The following is a 26,180-nucleotide window of genomic DNA, read 5'->3' on the forward strand; positions in this document are numbered from 1 at the left end:
TAGCCCATTTGGCCATTCATAGGGTTTCCAAATACGTTTGTGTGTCATATATTACTGGTTCTATGCATTTGCCAGTGCCAAGAATGAATTCTCCGAGACAGAGTGCCATACAGATTTTAGAAATCTTCAGAATGTATTCAGTGACCATCTGTCACTACATGCACAGCAAGCTTGACTTCAGTGCAGTTGAGATGCTGCCCAGGAGTACTGGAAATTGTGGTCTGGCTGTAGAACTAAACTGTCTGTCTGGTGCAGAAGATGATGACGTGAATGGGCACCAAACTGTTCAAAGCTCAGGCTCTGATGACTTGTGGTCGAGATAGTTGGTGGTTTGTGCATGACTCTGATCACATAAAAGTGTGGGAGGGCGTTGCATGGTTGTTGTCTCTTCTTTTTCCTCTGACCTGCTGATCTGACAAATTAAAATAACCTTCTGATGGTTCTATGTCCAGTCTGTATGCTACTTCATTAGCAGAACTACAACAGGGGTACATACACCCAAAACTGTTATAAGATTAAAATATAAACCTAGCCTCAAATTAAAATGAAATGTACAAATGTTTCACATGGGACTTCAATGAAAAAAAAACCAAAACAGCTATATAACGAAATATAATCTGGTAAAAAATAGTGGCTTTTTAATATTTTAAGCAGCATAATAAGGAGAATTTTAAGTCAGCTTTTTTATGGTGGTCAACTTCTATCTCTTCCTGAGAATTGCATTCTGAGGGACTTTGTTTTCCTTTTTTAAAATAAACCAAGACACTATTGTAAGTTCAGCTGTTAGGACAAGGAAGGGAACTCTATTCTTGTTTTATTCAGGTCATCTATTCACAGCAAATAATCGATCAAATGTATATGTTTTAGGTTGAAAAAATATTCTCTGCTGCAGAATTGAATACCATACTTTTCAAGTATTATGAGCGTGTGTATCTCCCCCAAAATCAGCAAGAAATGCTGTATTATGGGGGTATATAAATTGAGATCTTAACCAGTGGTGATAAACCAAATAGAAAAAAAACCTAAACTCACGACTGTTATCTTTTTCCACGTTTCAGCACTGTTTCACCAAAATTTTAAAAGACTATGTACTTAAGAGTGTAATATACTGACTAAAAGGTAGCTATAAGGACTGTCTTTTTTGTGCCACTGTCATTTCTCTCTGCTGACTACAGATTACTTACAAGTAATTAAACAGAGGGAAATAGACAAATGCTAAAATATAGGCAATACACTGCCTGAATCAGGAAACTGGGAAGAAAACCTAATGCCCTGAATGCCCACCATACTTAATAGTGTCAATCACAGGATTAGTTCTAACACTAAATAAAATATTTCAGTGGATTTCTTAAGAAAAAATGGAAATTCTGTACAAAATTCAGCTATGCATTTTTGGAAATGGAAACACTTAGCCTCATCTAAGCATCTGGCATCAACACTTCCTTGGAAGAGAAAGGAAAGTGAATAACCCTATTGAATGTGAGAACAAAATATCTTTTTTGCCAAACCCGGTACAAATCAGCAGTGCCAAAACAAAGTGCTTTCAAAAGCTTGGCTGGAGTCCACTAAGACTTATTTTAGTCAGATGTAAGGAGAAAGGAACAATATCAAGCTATTATTTCATGTTAATATTTGTTCTTATTAGCTAGAGCCCACCAAACAAAACCCCCACACACTTAAAGTTTAATTGATTAAACTGTATTGCAATTCATCAGAGAGCTGTTTAATTTCATTCTGCTTTTGGTAGGAACTCTTGGAAACCATCATTGAAACTGATTACCAAAAGATAATGATTTGCACTCAGATCAGTTGTACTGTCTAGTACCAAAGTCTTTCACCTCTAAATAACTCTGTTTACAATAGTTTTTTAAGGTAAGCAGGAGCTAAGAGCTCTGAAAGCTACTGAAATGTATTATGGCTGAAATAGCTGAACTATGGCAAGAAACCAAAACTCACAGCATACTCTCCACGCCTCAAAAACACATCTAGATATAGATAAGAGTATAAGTTTCTAATGGAAACAACACATTTTAATGCTCCTTCTCTGTCTTTGAACCTACAAAGATAAAAAGCTCCTGCATAATAGACCAAAAGAACCAAGTTGTGGGATCCAGCAACATATACAGTGGTCTGTGGCTCTTAGGAGCTTAGAGTATTAGTAAGAAAGGAGGAGAGGAATAGGTGAGTGCTTACAAAATAAAATATTCCTGTGCTAAGAATCTGAATCTTTCTTTTGTCTGCTTCTTCTTAACAAGCTGAGAGACATACCCAGGAAAACAACTATTGCACCTCTGTGAAAATAATAAAATCTGTGTGTACTACATCTTCCTGCTTCCAGTGCCCTCCTCTGACAAAAGCCAAGACTAAAACCAAAGTTTCCATCACAATTTATAATATTTCTGACCATATTTCATTTCCCATGTTCTAAAACAGTTCTAGAAATGTCATGGGTCAGTACTGAGATAGTTCCATTATCTCCCTGTAAGAATATGGAAACCTTTATTTTAGCATTCCTTCCGGATACTTTTGAAGTTTGATAAAGACAAACAAAACCCCCCAAAGGAACACAAAAATAATCAACCTATTCTGCTGTCCCAACCCCCAGCACTTCTAATGACTTATTGAGGTAAAAAGTTTTCCCTTTTAATTATTTCTTCTTTCATTTCAAGGCAGTCTTCCTTTCACTCAGAAGAGTTTTCTTTCTCTGTCCCATCCCTGTAGGGAAATACAATTATACTTTGACATCTCTCTCTCAACTCTTCCCAGCCTTAAATGATGCTGGCAATTCCATAGGCTGTAGCTCTCTTGTGATACTTCCCTACTGTCAATTTGCTTTGTTTTTGTTTTTTTTTCCCCATCTAGAAAACATAGTGGATTTGCTGCCTTTTTCATTATAAAAGTAATGTTATCGATGAAGTATCCTTTTACTTAAAATAATATTTTTTTTCTTCATTGCTTTTCCTGTGATCCCTTTAAAAATGAGTCTTTGTTAATGGATCTATAGCTATCAGCTCTATCTCTGAACATATTTTCTAGCCTCTCTGATAATGTTCTCTGATCACCTTCTCCTTTCAGGCATGATAAAAGGAGTAAAGGATACAATCAGAATTAGTGGGACTGGAACAAAATGTTGAGATTCTATGATGATGAGAACTCTGGGACCATTCTCCAAAGCCTTCTCTCCTCCGGGTATTTTGCATTTGCATACAGACACCATCTAAGCTTCCAAAAATCTCACCTGCTCTTTTATGTAGCTCTAGGAAGAAAGCCATTAAGAGCCAAGACTGCTAGCAGAGACAAGGTCAGCTTCTGGAAGCAGCACCAGTGCATCCCACTTAGTCAAGCATCTGACTCATGGGGCAGTCTGAAGGCTTTGTAGTATGTGATGGCATGACTAATGGTGTGGTTTCCTTGTCTTTTGTTTCATCCTCTCCTTAAAAAGTGAATTGTGTGCAAGGTGCCTTTGCCTGCAGTGTCTTTTTCTAACATTTTGTTTTGCCTTCATCTTCTCTCCATGAAAAGAAAATTGCTTCTATATTAAACAAGTCAGGAGATTTGTGACACTCAGTTGTTGAGAATATTAACGCTGTTGAATCAAACTGTTTCCCACAAAAAGTTTAACAAATAAAGTAGTTGAAATTTCTCATGTAATCTCCATGTTATATTACTGATTACTTTTAAAGTAGGAATTGGTATGAAGAGGCCTGCTGTTATATTAAATTACATCTCAGTTTTACCCTAACCATTGTAGACAATTTGAAGACTTGCCTCAACATAGAGTCTATTGGTTAGTCCATGCTTCTAAAGTGCAGATCATAATGATTTCTCTGCACCTTCACCAAATGTGTGAAGGATGGCAGTGTGGAAGGATTATGATTTATCTCAGAGAGGGACACGTGCCTGACTTTACACTGCTGCAATTAAGTGATGCACTAAATCTCTCACCACCACCAGCAAAGAGCTGCCTTGCAGAATGGGAACAATGGGGAAAAGTGGCAGACTTGTCCTGCTGTCTTTGTGCATTCACCAGGGTGAGCAAGGAGACTCTCTATAGCAAATCTGCCTTTTCATGTAACCAGCCCTGTGACTGCGTAACAAATTTTCCTTTAAGTCTTCCAAAGCTGCAGACATGTTGAGAGAGTCCAACAGCCAGAAACATAGTCTCTCTAAATTTCTTACCAGTTCGGCTCCAGAGGGGGAACCTATTCTCAAAATCTGGGGAGCATTATGCCGTGTAGGACTCAGTAGAAAAAGGCTCATCATCCATTTGTATTCATGCTGAGTAGTATCTGTAAAGTGAGACAATGAACTAAACAGAGAAATAAACAGTGAACTTTCTAGTTCACCAGCTCCAAACACTTTGAACTGACCAATCTGCAATGAAAACAGTAGCATTTGCCACAAATATTTGCACATATTTGATTCTACAAAATTACTTACGGCTGAAGGAATATTGATTTTCTTTTTTCTATGCTTGTTTTGATTCCCTAGAACAATACTTTGCACATAATGTTTTGGGGCTTGTCCCTTCTGGGAGTCCATGCTTTTTCAGATCAGACTGAGTAATTTTGAAAGTTGTTGCTGCTTTATTGATTTTCTGCCCAAACCCATTTTGCTAAGTAAACTGATACAGGAAGTAGGGCTTGTGATCATCTCACAGACACAATAGCCAAGCCCTACTCCTTTCCAAAACTCCAAGGCTTTATAATTTTAAATCTGATTTTTATTAGACTTAGGTGACCTGTAAAATAGGAAAACCTCAGATCTGCTGGGTAAGATGGAATAAAAATAAACAAGTTTGCAAACCCATTTTCCCTTGCTCCCCGTGTCCTTGCAGGGGCGAGTCCTTTGCTGTGAGCTTCTACTCTATCAGCTCAGACACTCAGCAGCCACAAAACTCCTCCAGTTCCCTTAGGTTTTATGAGAAAAGGCCTTTAGTCCATTTCCAGAAAGACCCAGCCTGCCCATGTCCCTTCCCACAGGGGCAAGCCAGCCTACTGTCCCCTGCTGGGGACTTGCTGCCTCTCTGGTGCTTGAAGGTTCCACTAGGACAAGTGCTTCTGGTTCCTCACGGCACAGGTGCAGCCAGTGCAGCTCACCCTCCCCTCCCACCTCATCAGCCCCACTAAAACCCTCCCTGTTGCTCTGCCTGCTCTTCCTCCCACCCAAGGACAGAAGCTTTCTGTGCCAGGATGGTCAGAGAGGGAGGTGAAGTGGGAGCTGTGCTTCCCACAGGCGGTGAGTTAGCATGCTCCAGTGACTGGCTGTGTATGTGGCTGCCAGGGCACACCAGGCTCCTGCTTTCCAGGCCTGTTCATACTCCTCAGCTTTTTTTCTGCTGCTCTGCTCCCTGCCCTGCTTGCTGGCACTGCTGGAGCTGCTGGTGTTTCCATGCATAGGTGGAAAGGGGCACTAAGGCTGCTTTGTGGGCAGCAGGCAAGGCATCTCTGAAAGCTGGGAAGCAGCTGAGACCAGGGCTCAGTAAGTGGCAGGGCTTAGGTGCTTTTAAAAAATGTATTTTTTTTAATTTACTTTTTTTAATAGTGAGAGAAAGAGCAGCTGCCATTCAATTTGCACTAAGGTCCCATCGCTCTGATGCCCCTGACTTCTGTTCCTTTCAGAACAGAAGCAGAGTTCAGTGCTCTCTGGGGTAGCTGTTCTAGGGGCTGCCCCACTAAGCCACCTTCACAGACAAGTAGTGTTCCCTTACCAAATTGCTGCATAGTGGTAATTGAGCCTCTTTTTATGCTTGTGTGGAATAGTTAAGAAAGGAATAACCAAACCATTCATAGAGGCTGGGGGGAGGAGATAAATATTCCAGCTTTGAAGTGTAGTTAGCTCAAATGAGTTTGGTTTATTTCTTTAGGCTTACAGGGATAGTTTGTATTGCATTTCTGCTCCTATGATGCCAGGTGCCAGTTCAATACTTTAAATGCGCTGCATAATTTTGAAGATAAACCCTGTAAAGCTTCTGTGTTAAAGTTTATTAATAATGGTGGATGTTGACTTCTACATTTTATATGGTCAATATAAACAGCTGTGAATGTTACAATACTAAAAATATCCCACACTACTGACCGATAGTATTTTGCATGGTTACTGTATTTTCCTGGCTTACTTGGTGGAGAATAGCTCAAACTTCTGAGATGTTTATTTGCATTCCATGAGTAGTGGTTTACGAATTTCATGGCATTTAATTAATTTTGGTTTTATCAACAAGTAGGTTTAATTAGTTTTGTAAGCTCTCTCATTTCAGGTCTCCTGAATATAGGGATAATACTGCTGTTTTAAAGCTGAAGTTGTATCAGGACCATTCTTAAACTTTATAATGATTTTTTTTAATAGTAAAATATATTATATTATATTTTTGTAAGCTCTATTTAAATAAAATGGAGACAAGAACAGTTTTTGAAATAGAAATAATGAAGACAAGAAAAGGAGAGTGTGGATTCCTAACACTATTTTATAAGTGAAGGTAGACATAGAGAAGGATAGAGGAGTTTACTTTTGTGAGTGGTTTCAATTTAGGTGATTCCATAATTTCTTAGAACAGTTCTTTAGGGAATAGCTTACCCTAGGGTGGGAGGAGAGCTAATTTTTGCATTGCCATGATACTCTCCTGTAACAGATCTGTTATGTGTGGTCACAGTGAAGGTTTTGCTCAGCTTGAGCAAAGTGAGGAGGAAGAAGCCCAAACTATTTGCAGGCCAAAAGCAGGAAAGTTGTTTTTTTCATCCACTGAAGTGACATTACCCATCCATGTTCTTATCTAAGGCTTCACAGCTTCTCCTTTCAGTGCAAGCCTAAGCTGAACATCAGTGGGAGGTTTCAGTCAAACAAATTATATGGGTCTTTGCTTTGGTGAAAGTCTATTTCAGTATTTCAGTCTGTTTCAGTAAAAACTGCTTTGGGGAGGGGGAAGATGGACTTGAGGTGGCCAGGTCCAGCATCAGGTAGGTTTTTCCACAGTGGTTGGGAAAGAGAAAATTACTGTAAAGCAAGTGACTAGCTGGCACCTACTGGTTGGCCACAGGAGTGTGATGTTTATTTGATGCATGAAGAGAAGGTAGACTGTCATTTTTTTAACATTCAAACATTTTAATCTGTGGATTTCATAAGTCACTCACTCTTCCAATTATTACAGATGTTTCTGGCCCCTAATTTCTTTTAATATGATTATTTGAAAGGAGGTATAATAGCATGACATACTTCAGGACTTAGACTGCTTTTAAGTGTAATTCTTTAGTGAAAAATTCTAAATTTTGATTTTTCTATGAATAAAATAAATTTTTGTCATTTTGTTTGCATATGCATAAGACTCAGATTTTTATTAGTCATCTTCCTATTTCTTTGTGTCCTAGCTGGCCAGCAAACAAAATTTCTCTCTCACTCTTCCTCCTCTCCCACTTTCAATGCAGTGACAAGACTATTCCTCCAAATCCAGGAACTGGTGTAGAACAATCATCTGCCCATCTAGAACAGCTTTCTTCTTCTGTTGATTGCTGACTTCACTCTTTATGGCACAAAGCATATTGCAACATTTTCTTTTCCAGATGCAAATTGTATTATTTACTTTTTTTTCTTCTGTTTTCTCAAAAAGTCATGAGTACAAAGCTGTGTTGTGCATTGTAACACCATTGGTAGAACTGACTTAGCCAACCCATTTGCATTTCTGAAATACGACCCATGTCTTTGCATTCATTATTGCTTAATTTTTGATAGAAAATATCCTAGAGAGCTAATTTCCTGGTAGTTCAGAATGGTTCAGTCTGATTTACCACTGCAGCATCACAGGGATTAGTGAAGTTGGACCTCAAAACCAGAGTGAGTAGTATATGTAATATCCTGCTTGTCTGTAGTGAGCTACAAACAATGTCCTATGCAATGACTCTTAATAAGAACCAGTGTTTGTCCTGAGCTGCTTGAGGATCAGAATGTTAAAAGGAAATTTCTACATTTCTAATGAGAAGGGCCACTAATAGCTGGATTTCCCCATGTCTTAAATACTTAATTTCTATATTCTGTTGCAACTCTGTATAGAGAAGCTAGAAGGTGCCTTAATCTCAGAGCACCGGATTGTGCCACTGCAGCCCTGTGAGTGAAATGTGTTCTCTAGGCCAGGAATACAAACCAAGCCAGGGTTAGGTAACCAGCCAGTTTGGCTTGGAGCACTTTTAGGTAAAAAACTTTAAAGTCTTGTCATGATGCTTGTCTTCCCCTACTGCCAGTGCCATGTCCTAGCTCTGAAACAAAACTCATGTGAGTTCTGAAGCTCCCCTGAAACCTGAATGCTCCGAGTGCTCTGGGCGTTGAACAGTGGGGAAGGCTTTGATTTGTGCTGCAAGATGCTCCTCTGCTATGCCAGGTGAATCTGTACTCAGCATGTCTGCAGTCAGGCAATGCCCAACATGTACAAAAACAGACACCACATTGCCATGAATTGACAAATAAAATCATAAAATGTCATTAAAAGAAAAAACAAATGTCTAAAAATGTCTTTTGTCTAAAAATCATTTTATGTATTAGGAAAAGCTGAAGTCCCTTGGTATATTCTTACTTAACATTTTTATAGAGTCAGTGGATAAATTCAGAAATACTTAAATCCACAAGCTTTTTTACATAGCAATTCAGATTTTTGTGAAAAATTGATTTATGAAGGTTGTGAAACAAAACAATATTGTCACCAGGGAGCTAAATTATTGTACTTTGTGTAACAACCAAGCTGTATCAAGGCAGTGTTTTGCCAGTTCTTGTATTATTTATGAAGGTTGTGAAACAAAACAATGTTGTCACCAGGGAGCTGAATTATTGTACTTTATGTGTAACAACCAAGCTGTATCAAGGCAGTGTTTTGCCAGTTCTTGTATGATTATTAAGTATTATTAGAAATTATTCCTCATAGATATCAAAAACCCCTTAACTAAAGTTACATGATTAAATAACTTTTGAATAGCTGCTAACATTTGGTTTTGAATAGTGTTAGCTTGCTTTGGGAATAGCATGGCTGGAACACGCTTCGTGTTTTGTACACCTGTGGTCTCCACAAGTATGGTTAAGGACAGCTTACTGAGTTTTATGTTAAAGCAGGTCTTCTTCTGGTGTTTATCCTCAGTTGCTCTAACTTGTAGCAGTGGAAATGGCTGCTAAACACCAGTATTGAGGAAACATAAAAAGCAGCATAAAACTATGATTTTTATTAAACAGATCCACCAGATATCACTTTGAATTTGCAGTGAGTGGGAGGGTATGTACATTTCTGCATAAGCCTCAGGAGTAAGTTTTGTGCAGGAAATTTAATTATGGATATTTATGTCAAGAGTTGACATTCTGGAAATCACACCTTTCTACAATAGATTTTTACTGTCCAGTCCTTATATACCAGTATCAAATAGAGCTATTAGGGAGAAGAAGATATTAAAAACCCATCACAAAACACCAGCAGTTGCAAGTTCAAAGACTAGATTAATGAATTACACGTTAAGCATGGCACTGTTTTTAAATGCATAAATGTGTATGATTATATTGAGAATAATTGGAATGTGAAAATAGCATCATTATGTTGATATTAAGGCTGACATTTAATATATAATTTAAATTGAGACAAATCCATTTCATTTTGTATCTCACGTGTTTCATAGCCATTATTACACTTGAAAAATTGAAAATTCTTGTGGTGGTAAGAATTTTGGGCTTCTTTACATTTATCTGTAATCAGTTACAAGACCTGTCTTGTCATCTTGTATCCACCACTTCTCTTTCTTTCCATCCTCACCAATTTTATCAGTTCCTTGGGTTTGTTTTATTCATATTGACCATACGTATTCTAGTCCAAGAATTTTGATTTTTGCTTGCAGAAGTTTTTGGGTAGGTGTAGCCGATGAATGAAGCCATGTCACACATTTTAGCAATTAATAATAAGGTAAAGTGTTATGTAATTCCAAGCATGATTGCAACCAGTTTATTACCTAGCTAGCCAGCTGAAGGGCATATCGCCATGATATCTTTTGTACTACTATTTCTGTTAATAATGTTTCTCATGCTATAGATAAACCTTATGTTACACATGTATGTTTTGAATGACTGTAATCAGTCGGTGAATTTCTTGCATCAAAGACTGAGGACTTGATCACTGGACAGTATCCTTTCCTTACTAACGCATTGTGCACAGTGTTGTATTTATAAAATGCAATCCCCCATCATCTTGAGTTACTTGCAACAGCTTTTGCCAAAGACTTATTAATCCCTAGCTGATGGTATTACTAAGAAATTGCAAACAATTATTGATGATAAAAAAGAAAAATTAAAAAGAGTCCAGAAAAAAGTGTTGGAGAATAACCGCCCTGAAACCCATTTTGTATATTCAGTTCTTAAATATAGGATCTCATAACACTCGACTATCATCTCTGCTTTAGTTCTCTCTATCCTCTATAATTTTATATTATGCATTTATATATAAATGAATGTATGTATTTACATGCTTGATGTGGTTATATACTTGATTAAAATTTAGTTCACCAAAAATTGTAATTTTTGTCCACCATGAGTTTTATATAAGTGATTTTTCTGTTTCTTATGAACTATTTATATTGGAGTGAATATTTTAGTAACTTAGTACTATTACAAGTTGTCATTGTCACAATTGAAAAATATCCAAAGGTTGAGTAACTGTGAATAACAGAGACAAAAGAAATAATAACAACTTAGCAGCATTTTGCCCAGACGTCTTTTGTCACAGATCTTAAAGAACCTGTGCATCTTGTAATAAGCTTTATCTGGAGCAATGTTCTCTGCTTCATAAAAGAAGCTTTAATCTTGACTTGTGAGTCTTCATGACTGATATTTTTTACTTTGTACTTTCCTCTGCTGCCGAGGCTATGTGCTGTATTGTTACACATGAATGTACACCTGGATTGAAAGCATAATCTGGTGGGGTTTTTTTTTCAGTTTTCCTCTTTTCATAGTTCTACCAGAAAGGTAAAGGTTTATGCCTAATAGTCCTCAAATAATGTTTTAAGCTTTGTTTTTATGTGTCAATAAGAACTGAGTCAACTCAAATGTTCATGTTTTATCAGTTTTCTACTAAATTGCAAAGCTGAATGTTTATTGTGAAAACCCAAGAAATCTGGGTATGTGTTTAATTGCTGATGCACACATCTCTAGTTTGCAATGGCATGTGTGTTTCTGTGTGTTGAAATAGTTACACACAAATATATCTGTATTTTTGTATTTATATCTGCATACCTTTCTCTACTACCTTCTCATCTATACTGCCTGATTCTGTAAAATTGCATTAAAATTTGATCACGGGTTTGATCAATCCCGTGGCTCTATTAATAGTTTATAGTTTGACGAGTACATCTGCCTTTTTATTAATTAAAAACTTAAAATGTGTGTCAGGCAGAACCTTTGTCCTAACATGTATTAAATAGAATAGATAATAAAATAATGCCAGTGTCTTAATCAGAACTCACATAAACATAACCCAAAGTGTATGTCATTACAGTAGGTTTGAGTAGTTTGTTTTTTCTAAGTGTATTTCAATGTTTATTCGTTATTTCATTAATATGTGTAGCTATTACTGCCTTTTGCTATTGCTTTTTTGCAATGATGAAAAAAAATACTTAATTTCATCAAGTAAAGTCATCAGTTTTAAACAAGTGCCAAAATCTAGGCATTTCAGGTTCAGGTAATCTTGAATCTATGTCTGTCTGAGTACATTTAATGTTTGCATATGAACTTATATGTAAAAAGACTAAAACTGTTTAGTGGCAAGTTGAGGGCACATGGCAAAGTGTTTAATTTCATTTGGTAGGTTATCAATAGCTTGACTCTTAAAAAAAATGAAAGTAAGAAAGGTAATGATGTGGTATTAAGTGTGCTATAATGCTATGAATTAAAATATATCAAAACCTAAATCATGATAGAGGTATAAAAGCTTTAATTTGTGTACATTTTGAATGAAATCATGAAATATGCTTTGAAACAGACTCTTTTTCTTCTTCCCTGATTGATTTATTAAGATTTGAAATTTCTTTTCATCAGGAGATTTACTTTCCCACCTTTGTTTAGAGAATTAGAAAGGTAAATAAATTCACATTTGAGTGCACTTCACTGTTGGTAATATGTGAAGTATTAAGTGTCAGAACGGCATTATTGTACTGTGATAGTCTTTCAGAATCTATCTTTTAATGTTTTCTTTAAATTCTGGCTCATACATTTTTGGTTTTTACTGGGATACGTCGTGTGAACTGTATACATACAGGTAACACTGAGATGGCCATGATCCACAGCTGAAGTGTGAAGAAAAGGTTTATTCCATTATTTTGCTGCCAAAACAGGGACACATGCACTGCTAAGCTTATGTCGTCTTAGCAGGGGCGAAAAGCGCTCAGGCTGTTTCCTGGCTCACATACAAGAGAGGTCTGGCACAGGCACAGTTGTTCACAAGGCTGTGTTTTATGATGTCCGGGCTTCTTATCTCCCTTCCCCCTTACTAGGCCTGTGAACAATGGTTTTTGGGCCTTTTATAGCATTCTGTTACATGACTTCTCAGGATAGACAGAGACAGTGAATTTTCCCAGACTGAATATTCTTAGCAGTCCCCCAGCTGCAAGTTCATCTTGAGTGAAAACAATTCTAAAAACAAGTCTTTATCCTTTCCAGTCTTCCAGTTTTAACCATTTCCTCCCCACATGTGTTAACACTAACCAGGAAATTATGTTGTCAAGAACTTTTTGTTGAGCTGGACAGAATATATTCGTAACATATCATTTGGTATAAGGTACCTAAATTTAAGTATAATCTATTTGTACTTAAATGAAGAAACTGGATTCTCTATAATATTCCCTATAACACAAGCCATTCCTTTATTGCCAGTACATGTGTTTTCATATGTCAATTCTTTCTTCAAATTCAGGCTGACAGTGTATAATCTTGTTATGAATAGTTTGAAAGACTGGATCTTTTCCAACCTAAACGATTCTATGACTGTATCATGTTACTGAAGCAAAACTACACAGTATTAATTTAAATGTGCGGAAATTGTATTATATATCTCAATATTACTATTTTTTTTCCTTCAGATTTGTTGAAATGTAGGTAACTGTGCATATAACTACACTTGAGTGCTGCTATATAAGGAAAATTCACTCGTTGGTTCCTCTAGAGAGGAATGGATTACACAAAACTATTAGGAACAACTACAGTTGTCTGTCTCCAGATTAATATTGTGAATTTGCCTTGATTTAGGACTGAAAAATATGACAGATGGCTGATTTTTGACGTTCACAAAATTGAGAACCAGGAAATTTATTGAATGGAGTGTTGAATGGTGTAAGCAGAACATTTAAATATAGGTAGAAGTTTGAAAATAGAAAAATATGATTGATTTTGAGTCTAGCAAGCAAAGTAGCTAGTTGTGTCTTTGTTTTGAAAGCTCTTCAAACAAGGTAGATTAGTCTAATTATCAGAAAAGGTTTGTTTTGTAAGGTGGGAAAAAAACCCGTCAGTGGTACTGTGTGCTGCACTTAGTCATTCAAGCTTGCATCTGAGCTTGACTGAGCTGATCTTCAGTCAAAGAGAAGCTCATGTCATGATAAGCAAGAGCAATATTATGTATATTTATAAGAAATCTGATCTTCCACAGATTTATTTTTGTCTTGTAGAAGGGCAGTACATAATGAAATGAAGCGCAGTCACTTAATGCTCAGAAATAAGTAATGAGTTCACTCTTCAGAAATGTCTGAGTCTTCAGGGATTGCTGCACTCAAATTTCTCAAGTTTCAAAACCCACAGTGAATAACATATATATAAAAAATAATGTTCCTCAGTTCTTAGCATTATACTTTCATGGGTGAAAAACACAGCTTCTCTTCTGTGTCACTCAGTAGGAGAAACCTAGGGGAGGGCATAGAAATTACATTCATGCTTCTATTAAAGCAAAAATATTTGTAAGGGCTTTCTTGTTTGGTTTTATTTTTTTCTATTCTCCAACTGTAACTAAGCATGACAAGCTGGAAAGAATGACAGGAAGCTGGTTTTGGAAGGATGGGGAGGAAAAATGTTATGAAAATGCAATAATGATCTTAAGATGGAATATGCCTTATTCATGGGGAGGTACTTCTTCTTCATTCAATATATTTAGGATTTTAGAGAGGATTTTCTTTGGGTTATGGTGGGTTTTTTTGTTGTTGGGGTTTGTTGTTGTTTAGTTTTGTTTGTTTGTTTTGGTTTTGGTTTGATTTTGTTTTATTTTAAATCTGTTTAGGTATTTTATTTCACAGAAGTCTATACAGATAGTAGAGAGAAGGACTTCTGCAACAGAAGAAAGTCGGGGAGATATAAAAACCAGGAGACATGAGCAACTATTTCCTTTCTACATCTTCATTATTGCACTACTAGTTCACTACTGCCTTATTTTCAGACTTTCTACTTTCAGAAAATAAAAGGCATTTGTCAGATGTGTTCCCAACTGTTAAGGAAAATGTCTGAGACTGAGTGGAGGGGTATATAGGGAGCCAAGTGGAGCCTCCCTTGCTTCCTGGAGCTGCCCTGCTGTTAAAGCAGTTAAAGTCTCAGCAATTCAAGTTTCAGATGTTGGGAGTGTGACTCCTGGAGTGGCTCCTGGATGGTCAGACAGGAAAGTTTCCTTAACAAAATGCATTGCTGAGCCTGTTTCTCATCTAGAGTCTGTCATGCTTTGCAGCTCAATGAATCATAGGCAATTAAATATTCTCATTTAGTGGCTACTTGAATTCACACTGATTATGTAATTAGATGTAATGACACAAACCATTGTGCAAAAACAGTCAATTATCTAAAGATAAGGAAAAAAACCAGAAACATTTACAAGGTAATGTATAGGCATAAGGTTGTGATATGAACAGTTCTTCATTGCACTATCTTGCATTTTCTTGTTATTGTGTACTTCAGTAAAGAAAACCTTAAGAACCTGGATGTCAGGTGTTGTAGAAATATTGAGAAAAGCAAAAATGCTGTAGAAAAAGAGATGAAATATTTTCCAGTGATATTCCTCATTAGGATGAACTGTATGAAAATTGTTCTTTTGGTTACTTTGGTTACTAATTGCAAGTGTGAACCTTGAGCATATAAAAGCCTTTTGATCTCTGGCTGCTGGGTCACTCCTCCTCAAATTTCAGGTTGTGACCATACTTGATCACTTACAAAGAGCTGTAGAAGATCACAGTGCCCCTATATTGTCAGTGTCTTCCAAATACTTCTGTAATTGCTACAATTTGGGCTTCAACAACAGCTTCTTATTTCATCTTTAATCCACAAGTTAGATCTTCTACAACCGAGTGTAAATGAGCAATCATGATAGGTTCTGTGCTGGTCTTATTTGCTTATATAAAGATTATTTTAAAAATTTATGAAATGCAAACCTTCTCTAGTCAATAAGCATTATTCATAACCTACTCTATCAACTCTTGCAGAGTACTTTCTTTGATAATTTTGCATTGAAATTGTAATGTTTTCCAATGTAAGCTGGATGTATAATGTTTGTCGCTTTGTGAAGTCTATCTTACATAAAATTTGTGTGTGTGGTTTAGAATTTTTAAAGTTATCAAATGTTTGAAAGATGATCAATAGAAGATGCTACTCTAGCTGGAAGAATAACCATAAAAGCTAATGTGTTTTTCCCCCCTTACTCTCCTTTTCTACAGAAGGGCCCTTTATTGTTGCTAATGTCTAGAAGAAAGGATATTTAAATGGTATGCATCTCTTTCAGATACCTATCCATCCTCTATCACACTTTTTCATGAATTATTTACTATATAATGTCATGTAATATTTCCCTGTTTTGTGTCCTTTCAGTGAAGAAGGTGAATTGATTGCCTGATCAGTTCTTATTGCACTGCTCTGGCTTTTGGATGAGGCCTAAAACCAAATCTTGCAGGTGTTTTCATATTAAGAGGTCATGGATTTTGCTGACAATGATATCTGCATGACAAGATGCAGTGAATTGTTTTTTATATTGAATGTTAAATTTTACTATAGATTATACTCTGAGTTAAACTTAGTCTGACAGTTTAAAATAAATGTTATTTATTAGCTAAATAACAAGAGTTCAAGGGTCCAGAGTTTCTTCAAGAGATGCATGGAGGGCTGGGCACTGATGGTAAAGTGACACCGATTGTACTGTTGAAAGTGTGAAGCTTTCTACTGGGGTATAGCAAATCCAACATAACATCAGAACAGTTATATAACAAAATTTTTTACATAAAAATATTCACACAGGAGGAAAAGAGATTTATCTTTAGAGACAGATTTTTTTTGAATAATAATTCAGGGTAATTTCTTGTGTTTCTATAGAATTTAGTCAAGAACTTCATGTAATAAAATGTGATGCTGAAAAATTTGGTTTGGATTTAGGTGCTATGGTGGTAGGAAGCACTGTAAACTTATTATAACAGATTATTGTTGCATACTATTTTACATATGTAGCTTATCCCAAGATATTTTCTCTTCCTAAATATGGCAAGTTGTAATGTCTCTGTGTCAGCTTGTTTTATGAAATGTGAAATAAACATGGACTATAATTTCTATCTTTGTAGGAAAGTAAAGGGGTTTTTTTGCATGATGCTTGTATAAAGAACCTTAAATTCAATAGAAGTTAATAAATTAAGATAGTTGCTATTAGTTTCTCCTCTGTGAAAATACATTTCTAGAGAATAGAGAGCCCTGTTTCATATTATTTTCTCTCAGGCTTGTATTCATGATTTAATGAGGGAAATAATAATTGTAACAATATTAGATCTCAAATGTATGCCTTAGAGCTGATGTTTGTGTCCAGACATCTGCAAAAAAACATGTTTAAACAGACTTTTATTTCTGTTTCTTAAGCCCATTTGAGGAACTTCTCACACAGAATTGCAATACCAGATTTTATATTTAAGAAAAAATACACTTTCGATTTAGTTTATAATGATGCTTTAGGAGAAGCTACTGTTATTAAACAGGTCCGTTTGCTTTCTTTTCTGACTCCAGTTTCCAATTAAGAATAAAGTGTTCTAGTCATGTGTCAAAGGAGAGGGAGGTAGGAGAAGATTTTTTCATTAGCAAATAATGTCAGTAGTTACTTACAAGAAAACAGTGTGTTGTACCTATATGCAAGGTTTTTTCTAGATTGAAAGAATCATATCTACTATGATTAAAGATGTTCTTGAAATGGTGCCTGTCACAAAAGTTTCAAGTTCTGTTTTTGTTAAATAGTTTAAAACTGTCTATGATAACAAAGTAGTAAAAACATTTTGATTTGACTTGCACAAAAGATTGAATATTTTATACACACCAAGTGGCTGAATGATATTGGCATTATTTTTCAGAAGGGTGTTTTCCTACTTTTGAATGTTTTGGCCTGTTAATAGGTCACAAAACAAAAATTCATTATTATATTAATTCATTATTAAATTCAGTATTAAAGAGTAAAGTTGCATTGTATGTGTCACAGAATCTGTACCATAGTATTTTTCCCTTTTTCATACCTCTCCTGTGCTTTCATAGACATGTAGAAAGATTGTAATGTGGAAAAGCAAGAGGGGGACCTCTGTTCAGAATCCCTGGATGGGTGTATGTTTCAGCATAAAGGAAAGTTGTGTGTATTCTAAGTGTGAATTTAATGAATGTAGAAGGACAGTGTAAGCACTCTCACCTCCAAACTGTAGAGTTTGTTGGGGTTTTGGTTGGTTGATTTTGGTTTTGTTTGCATTTTTTGTTTTTTTTCCTGGATGTGGCTTATCGTAGGGGCAAGGGGATGAAAGGTGTTCTGGTTGGAATTTGGGAACCGAGATATGGACAGAACATCATGGGAGGAAAGACCTAAAGAAGCAATCTTACAAAAATAATGTATTGTCTTCTCACTTACAGTCATTTACGCATTAAAAAAGTAAAGTTCATTAAAAAGCTGAGTATGAAGACTTAATAAATCCTTGGTTGAATTGAGAGGTGTATTCTCCTACTCCTTCAGAGGGCTGAAAATTTTGAATGGATTATTCTTGCAGAATTTCTGCTTTAAAAATTACTTTTTGCTTTAATTAGCAATTCTACCTAATGAGCTATTCACTGTAAACAGAACCAGTTGAGAGAGAGCCTCTTTACTTTCTCCCCTAAAATGCCAGGCTGTCCAAAGAACAATGATTTCTAGATGTTTAGCACTGTTTGTAATTTTCTGTTGTAAAACCTAACCAGTAAGCTGTGAATACTCCTACACAAGTTCTTAAAACTGAGAACTGAAATGCTTGCTCAGAAATGTGCTGTGTTGAATGAGGAGTAGTAGGATTCCTCAGGATAAGAATGGAAAAAAAATTGTACATAACTTATAAGATAGCTTCTGAAAAATAATGTTAATCTAGCCTACTTAGCAGAAGAGTAATTACAATTTCATAATTGTAATGCTATCTTACCTCTTTTTATAAATTGCCTTTGTAAAATATCTTGTACTTGCTTTCTATGAAGGCATGTTTCATGGATTTGCATCAGGCAGAGGCACCCTGCCTGTCTATCCGAACATCACAATATTCCACTCAAACCTTTTTCACAACCTGCAATGCCCTATTGTTCATTTTATGGCTTTCAGCTCCTGGGAGGAGCAAGTTAGAGACCATCACAGAGGGATGTGCTGTGAAAGTGGCAACATTGATTTAGATAATTGCAATTTATTGCTTTTAAGGCTACCATTCTGACTTCTATGCACTTTGCTAGATCAGAAACAACTAGTGACAAAAGCTGTAACTTCTCCTCTGATTGCAGTGCACGAGAGCTGTTCCTATTGAGTTTCTGTTGAGGAGTCCTGTGACGTTCCTGATGGGCTTTGCTAGGACAGTAGGTAAAACCTGAAAGGATTCATTGCACAGGGCAGAATCTTGCAGTCTTTATAGCAGTTCAATTCAAATGATGCACAATAATTGAATAGAAGGAATGATAAATCATTAAAACTAGTCATCATTTGCAAAAAATGGTATTTGGAAATGGGACTTCAGTTTAACAAAACATGGAAATTGTTGTTTGAACATGGTCTATGAGCTTGTTTCAATCCTCAACAATATTCTCCTGAAGCAGATGTCAGTGGATAATTTCAGCATTCCTCTGTAAGTCCCATGTATGAACAGGGAGTCAGAAGATTTGAGCAGGGTTGAAATTAGCTGAATTTTCATCTTCTTTTCAATATATAAGGTAATAAAACAGTAAAAAATTGCTGAGATTTATCTTCCTCAACTACTTCATTACAATTTTGTTTTGTTTGACTTGAAAATATTATTTAGAAAATAGTTTTTACCAGGCAATCTTCAAAATTAAGTAAAAGCAGTTTTCTCAAAGAAAAAGAAATCATGTGGGCTTTTTGTGTCCATTTTTCCAAAATTTATTTACTCAGAAATGGTAATCATATTTTCCCATGATATAAGTTTAAACGGAACCTGTTTCACATGTGACTTTTAGAAAGATTGTTGTGCTTCAGTAGATAAAATAGATAAAGGTGGGTCTTTTTGTTTTATTAAATAGGAATTGTAAGAATATGGTGTAAACTATTGTATTTGCTTAAGAGTAGAATCTATTTTAAAGGTTTTTGTATTTGATGTAAAAATAAGCTGTCAATAATAGAAAATTATACCTGCTTTATCATCTGTGGAAATTGGAATCCAGCTATTTCATTATTTCTTTTACAAGATTTTCCTTTAATTTTGAAGCTCTGTAGTCTCCTCTTTCTTCAGGGAATGCATACTAAATATTTTTCTGCAAGACTTATAAATAAAATCTGTAAATAGCAGTTTTTATTCAGTGGTTTATAAATTAACTAATTGTCTTTTGTTTTTATAGAGTTCTATGTGCTTTTGGTAAAACAAATGATCCTTTAGGAATAATTTAGTCAATTTAGTAAAGGCTTTAGAGCTTTTAAAAGAAAGCACACCTCTAAGGAGTGGGTCTATAAATTCAATAAGGCAAAATTCTAAAATCTTCATCTTGCCTTGTAATTTTTATTTCTCATGCATCTCTGGGCAAAAAGACTGTCTTTTTGGAACCTTAATAAGGAAGGCAAGAAGTGATTGTACGTATGTGTGATTCTCAAAAAGCATTTGCAACTTCTAAATGTATTCTGTGGACAAATGTTTTACCTATATACTCCCTGTCTAATATTCCTACAGTGGGATCATGTATTAGTATTCAGATAGCTCATTGTGTCATTGTACACATAACTAATTATCATGCATGAACTTTTGCTTTGTGCTGGACAGTCTCTGAAATATCAGTACAGAGGCAGTCCTTTCTGGCCAGCCTCTCATGGCACTTTGGTTCTTATTTACTATGTTGAATGAAGAGATGTTTTAAGATGTATTTATTTATGTACAATATATTATGAACTGCAAGAGAATTTTCCCCAATCTTTACTGCCTACCACTTTTTTTGCAGTTTGCAACTGCCAGTATGTGTGTATTTATTTTCCTGTCAAGGTCTATATTTCCTGAATCTCCCCACCTTCTTTCCCCCTTCCTCCCACATGCTTGACTCCAGACTTTTAGAGCCAAGATTTCAGTGGTTGAGTATATTGTCACATTTAAAAAAACAACTGATCTTTTTGGCTAGAACTTGAAAAATTAATTGAAATTTAAAAAGGAAAACCTCTGAAAATAATTGGAATTACATAAAATAACCTTTGGTGTTTGGGTAATCGTACCACTAATCTGAAGCTTACATTTGTGAGGGAATATTTATGGGTTTGTATATAGTCAAAATGAAAATGAAAGCTGAGTTGATACAGAATTAGTAACATAGGATAAAGGGGTTTTAGGGTGATGTCAAGCTGAGTATTAAGGAAAATTAATTGTTACGATTAAATGAGACATTTGAATTTATTAAATTGAAGTCCTAATTAAGACAGTCAACCTTAATTCTGATCTTTTTTTAGAACTATCCACTAGCACTATAATCACAGTTGTGATAATGCAGTATTTCTGCATATTAGATTAAAACAGTTTCAAAAAGTGTCTTTGCTTCCTTTTTGGCTTCTTACCTATTTGGTAGATATTTCCTGTATGATAGTTTATTACTTTTCTGTATCTAATGCAGAGATATTTTGAGGCTTACAGCCTTCCATTGCTCAACATCTTAGTATTTCTAGAGGGCTTTTTTTTAAACAAAATGTATATATGAGAGTGTCGTAATCTACTTTAGAAGAATTATATTTTTTGAATGAAACTGTCTATGATAGAGAATGAATTTTAGCTTATAACTATCTGTCATAAATATTTATTTTAGAAGCATAATACTTTAAAGCATTATTGAAAACTACTTTTTTTAAGTAGTTTGTATTCTAATGCATGGTATGGTTAATAATTTTTTAAAAAATAGTTTAGAATTTAAAACAGATTAGAGTCAAAGTAAATTATTTTTGTAAAATCGACAAAGTGATGTTATAGAATTTTGGTTAATCTAAAAGTTTTAAGAAGTTGATTTAGAAAGTAGTGTCATATATTGAAGACATCAGAATTTAAATATATTTCTAAATGCTCAGTTGACCCACCTCTAGACTATTCCTTAAATGAGCTGAGAAGAAGAAAAAAAGGAGAAAAGTATATAAGAAAAAGTAAAGGATGCTGTCTTCTGTTTGCAGGTTTGTAGATGATATTGCAGAGGATTACTGAATTTTTCATCTGTGAGAATTGAAGGCTTTGATCTGAGTCCTTAAATATTTGTGAATAAAGCCTGTGCCAGTTTTTAATTAGCGTTAATTCCAACAGTGAGGATTGAAAAGCAGAAGGATAATATTAGTCAGCAATTGTAAGAAGATGAGAAGCAATATTAATATAAGTTCTGTCTACTGCCTGCATATTAATTATTTTGGGGTTCTCACAATAAAAATAATCCCAGGTCGTAGAGAATCAGTGCTAAAAGTTAAGCAAAATAGGTAGTGATTAAATGTCATGTTACGGAAGATATTTTTCTAGGTAAATGGTAATAGTGAATTAAAACAATATAAAATAATCTTTTACTTACCCTCATAACAAAATTATATAATTTAATATTTCAGAGTTAGGAAATATCTGAAATAATTGTAGCTGTATATCACCTTATGTTGCATGTTTCTCCCTTGTGTTTAATATGTTATTCTGTATGTATGTAGTATTTGTATGGAGACTTGTTTAACTTTTTATTTTTTTTTAATTCTCACTTGGATGTGCAAAGTTTAGAGAGTAACTTTTTATTACTGTGTACATGACTGATTTCTTATTAATTTTTAAGTATAGTTGTGCTCTAAATATAAAATTCATTTGTTGCCTTACCTTTCTTTAATAGCAATTATCTTTATGGTTCCCAAATGCTTCACAATTCTAAATTTATGTTTATGGTATCATGAAAGGTGAAATTCCCATTTCCATGCTTACTCTCGTAATACATGACAAAGTATGAGTGGTGGGATTTTAAGTCTGAAGTACCAACTAAACATAAATATACTTTCTGGAAAAGTGCATATTTACAAACAGTTATGGATATGTAACTTCAGTATGTTCAAGCACAGATACTTGGCTTTAGCTCCAGGTAGAAGCTCTGAGCATTTCTGCACATCAGATCCCTTGGTCTAATTCAGATTCCCTTGTTTTGTTTGTGGAAAGATAGCAGTATTAGTGTCTGACATCCCAAAAGTTTTACTTGTACATTCATTTGAGTACTTTTGTTTGTTTCTTCTGCTGAAATGCAGAAGTAAAAGAAAGTATAGAAACAATAAATTCAAAACTTGCAGTGCAGAAAAAGTTTTAAACTGACTCTGTGGTAACTAAAGTAACCAATTCTTCCAAGAAATTGAATTTATCTGTTTTCAGTATGTGGTTTTATATGTGTTTATTTTACATATTAATTTGAAAAATTCACTTTTAAAAGTAGGGTAATGAAGAGACTTGAGCTTTTTCAGTGCTTGATATAGGTGACATGACATACACATATCAGTCAAAGATGACGCATTTGACTTGAAAGAAAATAACCTGACACTTGGAAAGAAACAGTCACAGAACTCCTTAATATTCCTTGATCTTTGTTTTGAAGTTTTGCTTTGATGTATATTCAGGCCTGTGAGAAATGTTGCCAGCTAATGCTTGTACTAGCTTTTCCTGTAATTTGCATTGCAAATGGAATCATAGACTTAGATTGGGAGGGAGGTCCTCCTATCTGACTCCTTGCTCATAGCAGTTCCAGTTAGATCTGACTCTGTAGGTCTAGCCCACATCAAATTTCAAAAGTTTTAAGGATTAAAATTTTTTATTTCTCCACTATTTGACCATTCTCATGTCATATTTTTTTCGTTATACCTTTTCAGATTTTCTTGTCTTGTAGTCCTGTAGATCTGTAGTTCCTTGACTTAGCTCTGTGAACATCTGAAAGCTAGGGAGCTCGACACTTGCTTGAATTCAACAAAGGGAAACAGGAAGTTCTAGAATCATAGAGTCCTTTAGGATAGAAGTGACATTAAGGTCATTTAATCATGTCCGTAAGTGCCATATATACAATCTTCTCCGTAAGTGCCATATATACAATCTTCAGCTGAACTGCTTCACATACTTTCTGTAGATGAAGTCCACCTCCTCTTTAATAACTTGAATGCCTTTCTTTTACTGTAAGGTTAGCTTAGAGTAGCTTACACATACATGTTCATGCAATAAGTCAAGTTTCATCGGTTAAAGATATCTCTTGCTCCAAGAAAGAAGATAGCAAGCATTAATAAGAGAAGCTAAAACTCTGGTGAGAGTGTCCTTATGAAGAAAACTATACCAGTGTAACAAGATTGGCTCATCATTATCATCATGTGAGTAATAGATAAAAGATAGCCAGCTTAAGATGGATAAAACTTAGGTCAAAAATAATTAACAGTTCAGAGGGATAGAATGAGAACCTTTCCTATGAGGAAAGATTAATAGAGTTGGAGTTCTTCATGCTGTAGAAGAGAACTCTGCAGAAAGATGTGATTTCAGCTTTTCAGTAATAAGGGGTTCTTATAAGAAAGATGGAGACCCTGTAGTGGTAAGACCAGGGATAATGGTCATGAAGTACGAGAGGGTTGATTTAGATTGAACTTAAGGAAGATATTTTTTACAGTAATGGTGTTGAGGCACTGGAACAGATTGTCTAGAGAAATTGTGGGTGCCCTGTCCCTGGAAGTGTTTAAAGTGAATGGGACTTTGATCAGCACTGTCCAGTGAAGAGCACCCCACTCTGTTACAGGGTCTGGTGTACTAGATGATTATTAAAGTCCCTTCCAGCCCAAACCATTCTATGATTTTTTGTTGTTGTTTGCAGTGTTCTTTCTATTGAAGACACCTGGTAATGACAAAAGCCTCTGGTTTAGATTGAAAGCTGGAATACCTCTTTTTGGCACAACGTATAAAACACCACCTGAATATTACTCTGTCCAGAAGAGAACCTTAAGATCTGCATTTATTTGGTATCATCAAAAGAAAAAGTTACATGTAAGAAAAAGTGATATGTAATCATGATAGTAAAAAGAGTACACTTTTTTTTCATATTTGATGTTGTTTCTAAGTTACTCAGTGAAAAAAATGGAAACCATCCTGAAGGACATGGACTGTCTTTTAATTTCTTTTATAGAATACAAATGTGTACTTTTTTATGTTTATAATTGAAATCTTAAGTGTAATATTGACATAGCAGTCTGTCAGTGGAATAGATCAATGAGAAGACAGTTTTCATTCACTACACAGCTGCTGTGGTGTTTTGTTTCAGTTTTTTACTGATGTGTGAATGGAGAGAGGTTCTATTTTCTGCTTTGTTTTGACTGGAATATTAGCTGGTCCTTGGATTTTTTTTTTCCCTTTTTAGGCATGCTCTGTACTTTTTCTGTAAGGTGACTGTTTCTGAGGTGAAAAACTTACCTATATTAGTCATAAAAGATCTCCCATGTGGTAAGAAAATGATAAAAGATAAAGTACAGCCTTGACTGCATTGCTTATCACTTCATCTTTCTGCTTAATAAAACCCAAACAGAATAGAAGAGCAAAAATGCCATAGTAAATTAGGGGTAGAGCACTGGTGGAATTCTTTGCCAAATATGCCAAACCTTTAACTTTTTTATAATTCCCTGTGATTGACACTAGATCCTTTTGTGCATTACCTGCTAGGTGGAATGAAGTCTGGCGTACAAAAAGGTGTCGTTTGACATTAATGCAGCTTCAGAGAAATTAGATTTTCTGTAAAGTTTTAGCAGCACTGGGGATAAATACAAAGGGTTATAAGCAGTGTAATGATCTTTGAATCTGCAGCTTCATCCTATCCTGTATCCCAGGAGGCTAATGTAGTTTCACAGGAAAAGGTACCAAGATGCATCACTTATCTTTCTCCTCCATGCATATGCTATCAACTCTGATGTAATGCATTAACATTATAATAAAAAGAATTTGTCAATCTGGAAATAGATAGAAGCAGGTATTTGGAGGCAGAAAGGAAGAGAAGGAAAAATAGAGTCATGTTGATGCAGATATTTTTACAAATTCTGACATGCATTTAATTTATTAAAATCTCTCCTTTGAAGTATAAATAAAAAGCACATATTCTGTCATTGATGCTATCATACTGATTTTGTTAGCCTTTTATTTTTGCAGTACTAATGTGAAAACTTTTATGTAAAGTAATTGTGGAATTCGGTGTTAATCAAGGTATTTCAATACAAAATGTAAAAGGAAAAAAGTCCCAATGGTTTTAAAAGCTGTGAATAGATTACAGCACTGGTATGAATTAATTGAAATGTAAATTTTCACTATGACAAAAATAAGTTCAAAGTCTCAGCAGTTCTCATCCTCTTTATTCTACCAACTTTACTGGCCACATTTAGGTTTTTTAAAGGAAATCTGTAGAGGTTCTAACTAGCTAAATATTATAATTAACAATTTTTTTCTCATTATTTTGTGTTTTCAGGTAACATGCATTTGGAACAGGAATGAATACAGGTCAGGCAAAAAAATCTTTAATATCCCATCTAGGCAGTTGTTATGTAATTGAAAGTCTAATATCAATATGCCTATTTTCTCAATATAATACCTAAATAATACCTCTTTTCTCAATAATGTATCTGATCCAGAGTCTGTTTATTTGGTTTCACAGTTACTGACTGTTGTTCATATTCAGTGTTTCTTTCACTCTCTAGCCACTTTGATTTCTATTTT

General features: G+C 35.1%; 1 protein-coding gene across 1 annotated transcript in view; it reads left to right on the forward strand.

Annotated features, from left to right (window-relative positions):
• The window catches only part of SGCZ (sarcoglycan zeta), a 358,683-nt gene that overhangs the window by 103,452 nt on the left and 229,051 nt on the right, over window positions 1-26,180 (forward strand). Inside the window, exon 2 of the mRNA XM_039698932.1 lies at window positions 25,933-25,964. The gene's annotated coding sequence lies outside the window, so the exon portion shown is untranslated. The remainder of the gene's footprint in view (window positions 1-25,932; window positions 25,965-26,180) is intronic.

The sequence above is a fragment of the Passer montanus genome, unplaced genomic scaffold (genome assembly GCF_014805655.1).
Source record: "Passer montanus isolate IOZ18808 unplaced genomic scaffold, ASM1480565v1 scaffold13, whole genome shotgun sequence".
In the NCBI taxonomy this organism is placed as follows: Eukaryota; Metazoa; Chordata; class Aves; order Passeriformes; family Passeridae; genus Passer; species Passer montanus.